Raw genomic sequence first — 9,511 nt, forward strand, 5'->3', positions numbered from 1 at the left:
CGAAAAAGCCACAAACGTTTCGCAGCTCTTTTTCCCAAAACTAATATTATTTTGAACAAGTCGGCCCAGGCCGTAATATTAGTTCCACATCAGTGTATTAGAGTGGACAAATATATACACCCTTAGTAGACACAGGTAGGCAAACTAATACAAAAGCTAATGAGGCTACGTGATTTATTATCTTTTTATAAATAAATTGCCACCCTAAGTTAAAGAGTGGATGCCGCCCACCATCAGCTGACCCGGGTGGGCAAACTAATAAAAAATCTGTTGGGCCCATGTGATTTCCTATTGTTTGAAATAAAATTCACCATCCTATGTTAAAGAGTGGCCACCGCCCACCCTCATGAAATCAACTTTTTTTCCCGGTAACTCTCCCTTTAAGGGGGTTGGTCGGAGGGGGCGGAAATTAACGGCACTGCGTGCGCGTTAAAGAGTTCTATCGAATGAGACCAACTGTTTTTTTCGGTCACTCTCCCTTTAATAAGAAAGTGCCACACTTATTTATTACTTCTGACCATACACGGTTTCGATAAGAAAGTGCCACACTTATTTATTACTTCTGATCATACACGGTTTCGATAAGAAAGTGCCACACTTATTTATTACTTCTGACCATACACGGTTTCGATAAGAAAGTGCCACACTTATTTATTACTTCTGACCATACACGGTTTCCATAAGAAAGTGCCACACTTATTTATTACTTCTGACCATACACGGTTTCGATAAGAAAGTGCCACACTTATTTATTACTTCTGACCATACACGGTTTCGATAAGAAAGTGCCACACTTATTTTTTACTTCTGACCATACACGGTTTCCATAAGAAAGTGCCACACTTATTTATTACTTCTGACCATACACGGTTTCGATAAGAAAGTGCCACACTTATTTATTTCTTCTGACCATACACGGTTTCGATAAGAAAGTGCCACACTTATTTATTACTTCTGACCATACACGGTTTCCATAAGAAAGTGCCACACTTATTTATTACTTCTGACCATACACGGTTTCCATAAGAAAGTGCCACACTTATTACTTCTGACCATACACGGTTTCGATAAGAAAGTGACACCCTTATTTATTACTTCTGACCATACACGGTTTCGATAAGAAAGTGCCACATTTATTACTTCTGACCAAACACGGTTTCGATAAGAAAGTGCCACACTTATTATTATTATATAATATTATATGCTCTCTGCTGCAATGTCTAACGGATCTATCTCTCCTGCCTTTACGGGCACTACTAGTTAACAATCTACTTGTACCGCTATAGAAAGTGCCACACTTATTTATTACTTCTGACCATACACGGTTTCGATAAGAAAGTGCCACACTTCTTACTTTTGACCAAACACGGTTTCGATAAGAAAGTGCCACACTTATTATCCCCAGTCCGACCCGCAGACCGCACCGTCAGCGGGGCCTCGCGATTCAGGGGCGAGGGAGAAAATTGACGGGCGAAAAAGCCTATGTGATACGAAAAGAGAACGGAATATGGTTGTCCGCAAATCTCCAGTCCGACCCGCAGACCGCACCGTCAGCGGGGTTTCGCGATTCAGGGGCGAGGGATAAAATTGACGGGCGAAAAAGCCTATGTGATTCGAAAAGAGAACGGAATATGGCTGTCCGCAAATCCTCAGTCCGATCCGCAGACTGCACCGTCAGCGCTCTCCTGCCTTTACGGGCACTACTAGTTCACAATCTACTTGCCCCGCTTTTGAGTAAACGCAAAATTTCGTCCCGCCCCCAATGGAAGAAAAAAACTGTTCAAGAGTAAAATTTCAAGCGAATGTATAATGAAGACGGCGTGGCTAGGTTGGTAGGCCGTGGGGTTTTTTAGAGATTACGCGGCGAGCGGCTGTCTGTGTTGGAGCCCCGGCCAGGCCAGCAATATAAAATATATAAATAAATTATTTTTCGCAGCTCCATCTACCGTGTCGTCGCTTTTCCACAACAAACACACAAACACACACACAAACAACAACACTTAACGACAATCCGTCCATAGCAATAGTCCCACTTCGATATATATATCTCGATGTGGAACTAAAAACTAATACACGCGTAGATGTGTCAAGGTTGGGGTCATTATTTTAGTAAACCTTTTGTTGTGAAATATAAATAGTATATTTAATAAAAGCTAACTTTAATAATGTTGAAAAAATATAGAAAAGAAAGTGTAGAGAAACACGCGTACTTTGCAATATAGAATCGCCTTCACAGGACGAACGGTCATGGAAATCTCTTTGTGATGTGGCTAAGATTAGGAACTTTGAACCGCTTCTTCGCTTAGCTAATGACGACACAACGCTATTTAGCGAGATATACTACCATCGCTATTGCAGAAAAAAGTTTACGTCTAAAAAAACTTTAGGTAAATTCGAAAAACGAAATCAAGACCCAACAACTTCGGCGGAAGTTGACGATTCGAGACGTTCTTCGAGGCAAGGTCCATCACACTCTCGAGTTTATGAGAAGATTTTAATATTTTGTCATAAAACGTGTAAGTATATTAAAGGGACTCGAGAACCGCTAATACAGTCTGTAGACTTAAGAGCAGACCAAACGCTCAGAAAGACGGCAATAGAACAATGTGATGAAATACTAATCGCGATAACCTCACGAGACATAGTGGCTGCAGAAGCTCACTATCATAAGTCGTGTTACAAATACTATACAAGCTGGAAACCGAAACATCAAGATGTTCAACTGTATTCAGAAGAGGCAGATCGATACAAAAGTATTGAAAACAAAGCTTTCGCCGAACTGTTTCACGATCTACGCAATGAAATATTCGTAAGAAGCCCAATTTGTTATCTGCATGACCTTACCAAAAGGGTTATATTATCTATGGGTAATAACGGAGTAGCTGATCATGAAGTATCTGACTCGACTAAGAACAAGGGCGTATTTAAGGGGGGGGGGTTTGGGGGTTCAAACCCCCCCCCCCCCCCCCCGAAATGCTGATGACTAAGGGGGGGGGTGTCTAATAAAAATCAGCGAAACTTCCGTCAGCACCCCCCCTTGAAATTTTCCCTCAAAACCTCCCCTGATATAAAATCATGGATACGCCCTTGACTAAGAATAACCTGCGCCGAAAAATTGAATTTGAATTTGGAGAGTCCATAATTGTTTTTAACCTTAACAGAAAAATTGACGTACGACAAGACTGTCTATCGCTTGACTCGCTCTCAGAGTCGTACGTTCGTTTAATGTTAAAGTACGAAGCGAGAGTGGAAGCGAAGGAATCGCTATCTTTAACTCGCGGAGCAGCTTTAGCACTTCGAGAAAACATTAAAAATACTGTCCAAGAACAAAAATGGCCTCCTCACCCCAAATAGGCCAGGACAGATAAAATAAAAATGGGGAATTTTAGGTAAAAGCTGGATTTTGGAGTAGAAATAGTACTTACCATTCGAAACAATATACTGAAAGTCCCAAGCTGAAGGACGCTTGCGTTCCAAGATGGCGGCCATTCAAGATGGCCGATGCGCGATTTACTTTATTGCCGATAACTTCGGTTTTAATTGTCGGAATGACTCGTACTATACATCAATTGAAAGGTACAATCATACACTATATTTTATGTGCCATACTGTTATTAGATATCTGTAGCCATATTTGACATTCCACGCCTTTTAAATTGACCCACCCACTTTTCTTTTGACAATTTTGAATATTATACAAAACCTACGTAAGAAATAAAATATTCGTGTCCATTGACTAATATAACTAAAACATATCTTTCATTCGAGATATTGTGGAAGAAAATCCAACTAACAGGAGGAAAGATATTTTAAATATCATTTTTCGAAATTTCAAAAACAAGCTGGTGACGACCAAAATAAATAAAGCCGGTTGAATAATTAATTAATGACGAAATAAATGAAAAATTTATACTTTTATGTTAAGTCTTTAGCGTTCTAGTTCGAGTCGTCATCATTTTACAATATGGACGCTAATTTACGCTTATATTTTGGCAGCGAAAGTCGCTAAAAATACAATTTCAGCTGCAAAAGTACTATCGAATGATTTTTTCGACGCCTTTCTCACTTTTGGTTACCTACACTCTTAAAAATGAAGAGTTAAAAAAATTGGGTTGTCTCACTGCAACCCCAATTTGGGTTAATAACAACCCAACCTTAGTTAATTTTTAAAAATTGGGTAATTTTTTATGAGTAGTTTTATTAAACCAAAATTAGGTTAAGAATTTGGGTTGAAATCCATAAAGAAACTTTTCAACTCATTTGGTTTCGAAATTTTTAAGTATAATAATTAAAATAATATATGTTGAAAATACAAAAAAATCATAAAAATAATGCAATGAAACGGACATAGAAATTGTCAGTATGTACTCTCTGGGGGGAAATCGTTATTATTTGTAAATTTCAGAAAAATCCTGAAATTTTTCACGGTGTTAGAAATGTTAGTTTTTGAACGCTACGTGGTAGACGAAACTTTTCAATAATCAAGTTGTTGAGCATACTCGAAAACCTTTAATGGAATTGGTCTTGTGGAAATCGGACATTTCGTCACTGAAATAATTGGTCGTGAAAAACAAACACGCTGGTACTGCCACGTAGCGTTCAAAACCTAACACTTCTAAAGTCGTGAAAAATTTTATGATATTTCTGAAATTTACAAAAAAATAACGATCTCCCCCGAGAGCGTACATACTGAATATTTCATATTTCTAGAAAGCATAGATTTTGAGAAAAATTCCTGGGCTGATCATATAAGACATCCTGTATAATAAAAATTAAACGACCTTCTTAGATATAAAGGTTTTTTCATGGAGAAATTGTAGGAGTAAAAGTTAAATGGAGGATACACATGGATTATTATTTATCAAGGCTAAAACTGTCTTGAGTTTTCGACCAATTTTCTTATATATATATCGTATCGTAAAAAATCTACAAAGTTATCAATCGTTAAAAAAATTTATTTTATTTTTAACAATTGATAACTTTGTAGGTTTTTTACGAATCGATATATATAAGAAAATTGGTTACGTTCAATTTAGTGTGACAAAGACCTGCCTTGGGTTGAAAACTACCCCGCCTAGGGTTGAAAACTACCCCGCCTAGGGTTGAAAACTACCCCGCCTAGGGTTGAAAACTACCCCGCCTTGGGTTGAAAACTACCCCGCCTTGGGTTGAAAACTACCCCTCCTTGGGTTGAAAACTACCCCGCCTAGGGTTGAAAACTCCCCCGCCTAGGGTTGAAAACTACCCCGCCTTGGGTTGAAAACTACCCCGCCTAGGGTTGAAAACTACCCCGCCTAGGGTTGAAAACTACCCCGCCTAGGGTTGAAAACTACCCCGCCTTGGGTTGAAAACTACCCCGCCTTGGGTTGAAAACTACCCCTCCTTGGGTTGAAAACTACCCCGCCTAGGGTTGAAAACTACCCCGCCTAGGGTTGAAAACTACCCCGCCTAGGGTTGAAAACTACCCCGCCTTGGGTTGAAAACTACCCCGCCTTGGGTTGAAAACTACCCCTCCTTGGGTTGAAAACTACCCCGCCTAGGGTTGAAAACTCCCCCGCCTAGGGTTGAAAACTACCCCGCCTAGGGTTGAATTTTAATCGCGTGATTGGCCGTGCAGCTAGGTAAGTAAATGTTTGACCTGAAAATTTTCGTCTACCTATAAAAGACCAAATGAATGTCCCTCTTAGATATGAATCATTTAAAGGATCCATGGAGATATTATATGAATCCAATTACCATGGAGGACACACATGGTTTACTATTTCTCAAGGTAATAACTCTCTTGAGCTCTCGACCCGCAGGTCTTTGTCACACTAAATTGAACGTAACCAATTTTCTTATATATATCGATTCGTAAAAAACCTACAAAGTTATCAATTGTTAAAAATAAAATAAATTTTTTTAACGATTGATAACTTTGTAGATTTTTTACGATACGATATATATATAAGAAAATTGGTCGAAAACTCAAGACAGTTTTTGCCTTGATAAATAATAATCCATGTGTATCCCCCATTTAACTTTTACTCCTACAATTTCTCCATGAAAAAACCTTTATATCTAAGAAGGTCGTTTAATTTTTATTATACATTATGTCTTATATGATCGGCCCAGGAATTTTTCTCAAAATCTATGCTTTCTAGAAATTTGAAATATTCAGTATGTACGCTCTCGGGGGAGATCGTTATTTTTTTGTAAATTTCAGAAATATCATGAAATTTTTCACGACTTTAGAAGTGTTAGGTTTTGAACGCTACGTGGCAGTACCAGCGTGTTTGTTTTTCACGACCAATTATTTCAGTGACGAAATGTCCGATTTTCACAAGACCAATTCCATTAAAGGTTTTCGAGTATGCCCTACAGCTTGATTATTGAAAAGTTTCGTCTACCACGTAGCGTTCAAAAACTAACATTTCTAACACCGTGAAAAATTTCAGGATTTTTCTGCAATTTACAAATAATAACGATTTCCCCCCAGAGAGTACATACTGACAATTTCTATGTCCGTTTCATTGCATTATTTTTATGATTTTTTTTGTATTTTCAACATATATTATTTTAATTATTATAGTAACAAAATATGTACTTTTCAACAAATATGAGAATCGGTAGGAATAAGCTAACCATTGTTAAAAATTTCGAAACCAAATGAGAGTTGAAAAGTTTCTTAATGGATTTCAACCCAAATTCTTAACCTAATTTTGGTTTAATAAAACGACTCATAAAAAATTACCCAATTTTTAAAAATTAACTAAGGTTGGGTTGTTATTAACCCAAATTGGGGTTGCAGTGAGACAACCCAATTTTTTTAACTCTTCATTTTTAAGAGTGTATGGCATAAGCCATGATTGTTTTTATGATTGCTTATTGCGTTAATAGCAAAAATACAATCCGTAAAAACCGTTGCAACATCACCTGGACGTTGACCTTGCGTCCTTAGAAAAGCAAATACTTTCATGTATTGCTAAGAACTCCAGAGAAAACGCATCTACATTTTCATTAATGTAACTGACCACGTTATAGACCTCTACACCGTTCTTTTACACAACAAAAGCCACGCTGGCACCCCTACTGGACAACGAACCGTCATTAAACACCTCTACCCTATTGGTAGTTGCTCTTTGATGTTTATAATTCCCTTGACCGCTGGGTGGTCCTCCCGTGGGTCACCTGGGTAGAGGTAATTACCACCTTGTAAATCCATCTCACAATGCTTGCTGTCTTCTCTGAAACAGAAGGAGCTGAATACAGCAGCTTCCTGACTCACCAGCAGGTCTGACGTTTGTATACCAGCAAGGACCATTAGCGCATCGCTCGAGATAGTCCGGTAAGCACAAGTTATACGTAGGGCAGCAATTCTCTGCCGGCAGCCGCTCCCGTCCAGCCACGACTAAAGTTTTTGTCTGCTAGTGACAGGAAGTCAACTTCATGGGGGGGGGGGGGGGGTAGTTTCTGAGAAACAGAGTTGCAGACATGAGATACGCTCCACAAATTCCAAATTTGGCTACGTTAGGACAAGTGAAATACAAGTTTTCTCTAAATTTCACGATGGTAGGGTGCACAAGTCAATCTCTCGTGGAATAACCCATAATATAGAGTTGATCAATACCTATCTAACGAAGTTTCAATTGAAATTTCTTTATACACCGTTGATGAGATATTTCCCTTTCGCGGCACGTTTTAAAACCGTCAATAGCGGCGTGAAGTGATCACCACCACCGCGAACATCATCTTAGAAAATAACAGCCCCTAAAAAAGCCGAGAAAAGAGAGGAAGAAATATTTTATGTTACACTCAAGAAATTAGCGAGTGAAATTATGGGTACGATTCGACCAACTTGTTTATATGGAGAACGACGCCTTCAAAATTCAGCTAGTGGTGACTTCTAGCAACGCCAAAAGGAATCTTTTCCACGCTATTCAGTTTCCACGATATTCAGTTTCCACGCTATTCAGTTTCCACGCTATTCAGTTTCCACGTTATTCAGTTTCCACGTTATTCAGTTTCCACATTATTCAGTTTCCACGTTATTCAGTTTCCACGTTATTCAGTTTCCACGCTATTCAGTTTCCACGTTATTCAGTTTCCACGTTATTCAGTTTCCACGCTATTCAGTTTCCACGCTATTCAGTTTCCACGCTATTCAGTTTCCACGCTATTCAGTTTCCACGTTATTCAGGTTTTACTAACTTTTCCACGTAAATCAGGATGCACGTTATTCAGTTTCCACGTTATTCAGTCGGTCCACGTTATTCAGTTTCCACGCTATTCAGTTTCCACGCTATTCAGTTTCCACGCTATTCAGTTTCCACGTTATTCAGTTTCCACGTTATTCAAGTCTCTGTCATTTTCCACGTAAATCAGGATGCACGTTATTCAGTTTCCACGTTATTCAAGTCTCTGTCATTTTCCACGTAAATCAGGATGCACGTTATTCAGTTTCCACGTTATTCAGCGTCTCCTGCACTAATTTTGGTTATGAAAATTTAAAACATTCAAAGTCATACAAATGTTATAAAATAATATTTTTTATGTCAATAAACTTACATATTGGAAAATGGCGACGACGCGAACTTGAATGAACATAAAAGTATCAATTTTTGCATTTATTTCGTCATTGTTATCTCTAGGAGGATTAACTCGTTAATTAATTAATCAACCAGCTTTATTTATTTTGGTCTTGACCAGCTTGTTTTTGAAATTTTGAAACTTTAAATTTCAAATATCTTCCCTCTTGTTAGTCGGATATTCTTCCACAATATCTCGAATGAAAGATACGTTTTAATTTTATTGGTCAATGGACACAAATGTTTTAATTTGTATGTGGGTTTTGAATAATATTCAAAATTGTCAAAGGAAAAGTGGGTGGGTCAATTTAAAAAGCGTGGAATTTAAAAACTGGCTACAGATAGCTAATAACATGATATCAAATGAAATACAGGGTGTCCACTAAAAAATGAACCAGGGTGAATATCTTAAAATCTGTTCTAGGTACGATTTTGAAATTTTCAAGTCGTATACAAGATGTAGGGGGAAACCTAATGCGAAAATGTCGATGACCTTGAACCATGTCTTCAAGGTCATCCAAAAAGTAACTCGAGAACCGTAAGTGTTAGAAAGTTGGCTCCAATTAGAAAAGTGTTCCACGTGACTTTTTTAGTACAAGTAGGTTTGACCTGATCGGATTTGACCAATAGAAAGCCGAGAAATGCTAGATGAAAAACAAGAAGTTCGTTAAGTTGATAACGTGTCGAAAGCGAGGTTCGGGAGCTGATACCTCTAAAGATACTCGTGTTAGAGTACTGAAATTTGCTACACATCCTCATCAAGATTGAGGGTCTTTAGTTTAAAAATTTCAATGACCTTGAACCATGTCTTCAAGGTCATCCCAAAACTAACGCGAGAACCGTAAGTGTTAGAAAGTTGGTTCCAATTAGAAAAGGGTTTCACGTCACATTGTAGGTCTAATTAGCTTTGATTTGACCAATAGGAAGTCGAGGAACTGTTTTTC

Source organism: Leiobunum rupestre, chromosome 5, assembly GCF_980474605.1.
Source record: "Leiobunum rupestre chromosome 5, qqLeiRupe1.1.hap1, whole genome shotgun sequence".
NCBI classification, from domain to species: Eukaryota; Metazoa; Arthropoda; class Arachnida; order Opiliones; family Sclerosomatidae; genus Leiobunum; species Leiobunum rupestre.